The sequence below is a fragment of the Asparagus officinalis genome, chromosome 3, assembly GCF_001876935.1.
Source record: "Asparagus officinalis chromosome 3, Aspof.V1, whole genome shotgun sequence".
Taxonomy (NCBI): Eukaryota; Viridiplantae; Streptophyta; class Magnoliopsida; order Asparagales; family Asparagaceae; genus Asparagus; species Asparagus officinalis.
Window position 1 is genome coordinate 16141853 of NC_033796.1, and position 5679 is coordinate 16147531.

Sequence of the window (5679 nt, forward strand, 5' to 3'; positions counted from 1 at the left end):
AATCAAAATGTAACTCTCAGGAGCGCATTATTCAATCAGAACGCAACCCTGAGGGACGTGTTACTCATTTAGAATGCAACTGCTAAGGGAGTGTTTCACCAAAAAAACACAGACCCTAGGCCTGCGTTGCTCAAACAAAATGCGACACTTGTGTTCCCGTCCTCAAACATAGTTCTTGCATTCCAAATGCTGAACGTGGCTCTCGCTTCCCTTCTCCAAACCACGGGATGGAGACGTATTTTACTCTTTATGGCTATTCGTCAAAAGAGAAGATTGTGTTCGCGACTTTGAAGCTTTCAGGACATGTGTTGACGTGGTGGAAATCCTATTGCAAGCAGGAGAAGAAGGCGGCGTCGTGGAACAAGTTCAAGGAACTACTTAGGAAACAGTTCTATCCGGTGGGATTCCTTGAAGAACGTTGGTACAAGTGGTACGGCTTGCGCCAAAGGGTCAATCAAACCGTTCAAGAATACACTACGGAGTTCCAACAGCAGGCTGGGATTGAGCGATTACATCCGAAAGGAGATGAGGTTATTCACGGTCGAGACTATTGCAGATGCGAGCGTGAAGGCCATTGCCATTGAAGGCAAGCAAAAGAAGAGCAACGAAGCAAAGGGGGATGTAAAGCAAGTTGGAGGCGAGTCTAGTGGTTCTCAGTTTAAGGAGGAGAAGAAGAAGGGTGATCCAGGGAAAACAGGACTGATTTGTAGTCACTGCGAAAAGACAGGGCACGAAGCTGATCGGTGCTGGGAGAAGTATCTTCATCTCAAGCCAAGAGGGTTGAAGAAGAAGGAGGAGAAAAAGGCATACATGATAGCTCAAGGTCCGAAAGAAGTCCCGGGGATGACAGAGCCTAATAGCAGTCTTAATCTTATGACGGGAAAACAGGCCACGAAAGAGGACGACGACCCGAGAGAGCAGCTCTTTGTTCTTAAGTTGCAAGTGAAGACCAGTTTGGTTGATGCCATAATTGATCCGGGTAGCGAGAAGAATTTGATATCCGAAGCCTTGGTTCAGAAGCTGGGTCTGAAGACGGTCAAGCATCCGAAGCCCTATCCATTGGGGTGGATTCAGAAGGAGGAGAAGCTAAGTGTAGTTGATCAATGCACTGTAAGATTTGCACTCCATGAGTCGTATATTGACGAGGTCACATGCGACGTAGTTCCATTGGATGTTTGTCAGATTATACTGGGCAATCCGTACTTATGGGATAGATATGCGATCTACGAGAGGCGGGCTCAGAAGTATATATTCACCAAAGGTGGTGAAAAGTTCATATTTCGTTCGGCATCTCTTCCGAGGGAGATAAGCTTGGGAACGGTGACGCGAGCGAAGAGGTTAGTGAATGCAAGCAAGAAGTTTGCCTCACTGTGCATTAGACTTCAAGAAAAGCCATCGATTAAGGATTGCAACTTGGAGCGAGAAGTGACTACGATGAGACGCGGGATGAATGAGTTATTTCCGATCGGACGTCGAGATCAGATTCCTAGCAAGGCCAGGTGGTTCAGAAAAGGAGGAGGGGCTCGCGAATTCCCTCAGTTTCAGTTCTAACTTGAACGGGACTTCAAGTTCCTAAAAGGGGACCCATGATACGGGTGTATCTTCTCTTCAGGAGCTTAGCGATCCTCATGGGAGCTTGAGGATAGGAGATTCTCATATCTTGGGAATAGGAGCATGGATGGAGCCAAAGGAGGTGGTGGAAGAAGTCAGCAGAAGCGAAACGTGCAAAAGAACAGGGTAACTGGCAGATCTCTGGCCGGTCGACCGCAGCACACATGTCGGTCGACCGGAAAACCTGCACGATGCAGGGTTTGAAAAAACTCTCTGGCCGGTCGACCGGACCAAGCCTGGCGGTCGACCGGATCGCGATTTCTAGGTTTCCTGTTTCGTTTTGGATTCTGTTTTGACGGGGATTCCTGATTCTTTTGGGCTTGTTTATTTACAAGATTGCCATCCACGTTTGCACATCTATAAATAGGAGTGTTTTAGGGTTCTAAACAATCAGACCTAAGGGAAAGTGAAATTCTAATAATTGTATTAGGGTTTAGAGGGAGAGTTGGGAGGTTGTTCTCAATTCTAGTGAGATTGTGAGAGAGGGATTGTAATCTTTTCATACTCATAATCCAGAGAAGGTATTTTTCTTCGCCATACTGAATTGTTCTTGTGTTTTGGTCATCCTCTTCTCAACCCACCTTTTGGTAATTCCGCGACCAAAGGGTGCTCGCACGGCGACTCATATCAGTGAATCCTAAAATAATAGTATTACATTGTTTGGATAGTATAATGTAAACTAGAGTATTTATGACACAAAATAAAAAGTGGTTATCCACCTCACCACTTTCTACAAAGTTTTGACTTTTTTTTTTGGACACATTTATGACATTGTGTCAGCTTTCCAACCAAATTACTCATAAGGGGTTGTTTGGTTGTTGTTGGTAAAGTTGTGTATTTATGACACAACTTGGAAAGTTGTTGTCAACCTCATCAATTTTACTTTTATACTTTTCTTTGTTTGTTTTTTATTCCATTGGAATCATAAATTGCTTGTTTGGTTTGCAAATGTAACTTTAATTGTTTGTTTGGAAAGTATAAAAAGTGGTCCCTACTCAAATGATCATATTGGTTGGAATTATTTTTATTATTTTTTCCTGACTTCAATATCAGCTTTCTCCTAAAATCATGTCTTTTTTTATGAAATCACTTTACAAGCCACATCAGTATATGAAATCACTTTACATTATTTTCACAACTACAAACAAACAATTGAAAGTGATGAAAGCTGACATTGGGACCCACTTTTTTACACTTTCTATCCTTTTACGTGGTAAAAACATACAACCAAACAGCCCCTAATTTTGATGATTTTGCTTTCGGTGACACCTCATCAAAAGGTGTAAGCTTTTCATGTAAAAGAGAATTTAAACAAATAATGTAAAGTGATGAAAGCTGATATTAGGACCCACTTTTTTACACTTTACATCCTTTTACATGATAAAAACATACAACCAAACAACCCCTAAGTTTCTTATTAAACCTTTAATTCCAAGAGTTAATGAACCAATTCGCCATGTACCATTTTCTCATTGTGAATCTATCTTTTTACTAGATATAATATATTTTCTGAGATGAGCATATGACAACAGAGTTTCTTCAAAGGCATTTATCTTTCCCCCAAACAAATTAAGAAATGTTTTCCCCAATAATTCTAAAATGATATATTTAACATTAGGAGTGTTTGTTTCGAGTGGAAACCCTTAGTAACCTGATACCATCAGAAAGTCCAAAAAAAATTCCGCAGCTTTCCTATTCCGTCGTTTGTTTCACCAAAAAGTTTTAAGAAAGTTTTACTTAAAAGTGGTGAAAATATCACATGTTGGATAGAAACCATTTCCTCTCAAAATGTGACGTAATGGGCACAAATTTGGTGGAAATGTAGGTTTTAATAATTAAATAATGGGGTGACATGGGGAGTTTGTAAAATATATTAGTTTAATAATGAGAGAATTGTTTCCAACTAAAATGTTTTCTTATTTTTGGTTTTTGAACCAAACAAATGAATGAGATAGAAAACATTTCCTCCCCGTGTTTCCATGGCAGAAAAAATAATATTTTTTTTCCTAGAAGCACACGAAAAAGGATGGAAATAGGTGTTTTACTACTAGAATTGGTTTCCTATATTTTGGGAAAGAAACAAACATGCCCTGGATGTCTAAATACAATTCCGCATTGGAAACAAGCATCTTAAATAGAAAATTTGTGTCACTAACTAACAGCCTAAACCCTATTTCTTCCCAACATAACATAATAATCTGTTGCCAAAATAGTAGAAGAATGTGCAGACATGGAAAATAAAACTCCTACTAGATTGGAGCTCTAGTCTAAAAACGAAGAAAATGAATACTCAAGAAGAAATATTTTTGTCTTCAGAACTCTGAGGCCAAGCACAATATCAATAAAAACATTCCATTTATTAGCCATTGACTTTGGATTAAAATCCAACAAAAAAGTGTGATCCTCCATCCCCAAACATATTAATTTATCACTATCAGAGCAGTTCTTTATTCTTCCAGTTTTACCAATATTATTTGAACGAAAGATGAACATCAACAATTACAACATGTATTATACCGCATTCTTGATGCAGTAATATCATGTCATTTTGTGCATACCTCTCCTGCTATGTTCGTATAAAGGGATCTCAATCTACATTTCTAAATTTACATTTCTAAATGACTCTTTGTCTAATGAAATATGCTCCATGGATGCTCGCCGCTCGGACTACCCTTTTTCTCCGGCAAAAAAGAAAACTCTATATAATCGTAACTCTCTTAAAACCTTATATCTCGTCTTTAAGCAAACATATATAGCAGTTGTCTGTAAGAACCAAACAATTTTCCCAACACAATAAAAAGGAGTTATAGGAGCCATAACATTGCTATACATCAAACTTCTAGATCTTTGTCCTTCACTTGTAAATTCAAAGCTCCCAAAATACATGCGGAGGAGTACAAATCAAACTTTCATATAATTAACTAAAAATTGCTTAGAAGCAAGTTTAGTTATGTCAACGTACCACTCTGCTTGATGGACTCATTTACTAACATATACATTCCCTAACGTTCATGCAATTCATTATACAAAATCAGTTCTCAACAAACTTATTAATTATTGTCCACTAATAGAAAATTTATTTGCCATTAATATAATATAAACACCGACTACTGAAGCAATCATCCACTAATCAAGTTCTTCTAACATGTTGACATACATAAAACATTCTTAAGTATATATGCTAATCAAGATCACTCCCAATAAGCATATTTTATAATTGATGGATATCTCATTTGACTCTATACAATTTATCTAAACGATATCCTACTCCACAAGCAATCATCAACCAATCAAATCCCTCCTACCACGTAAGGCACATCTCGAACATCGTGAAAATATCATAAACACTTCCAAAGTTCAACACCATTGTAACTTATATCTCTCCACAGTATCTGAGTTCCAAACTATCCAAGTGATTCTCAATAATTAGAGAACCAAGCTAGTTCTAATAATATACCTTAAACCTACTTAGACCATACTTTTCCATTAAGATTTTAAACCATATAAAGACATTTCAAATTTCCATTGTCTAGCATTTTCTTAGAAAATATGGTGGGTATTCCTTGGTTGTGTAGAAATCTTAACAAAAACAAGAAAAATATTCAAAGTGAAAAGCCGAAAATCATTAACAATTCAAACCCAACAGCAAAAAATTATAGCTACAAGTAACAGAGATGGTCATACACGGTGCACTCCAAAATATAGAAGTCATAACCTAAAAATACAGGTACATATGATCCGATTTGTTTCATTTTCATGTAAATCTCTTGGTCTGTAAATGCTTCTCTAAGATTTGAAACATCTAAATCAGGTGTCAGACTGCCATTTCAGCCTTAGCTATTTGGCCATAACTTCAGTGCATACCCATCATAAAAAGCTATGCTGAAATACTCAGTAGCTGAAGCTAGAAAAAGGATAATCTCATTGTTCAAGAAAATTATGATAACAAACAAAGTAGCTTACATTTTAACTCATGCCGATGATTAAAAAAATAAAAAAGTTAAGATGAACATCATAAATGACGATAAACAGGCTTGCAGCAAAGGTTACCAACAAAGAACAGCAAGA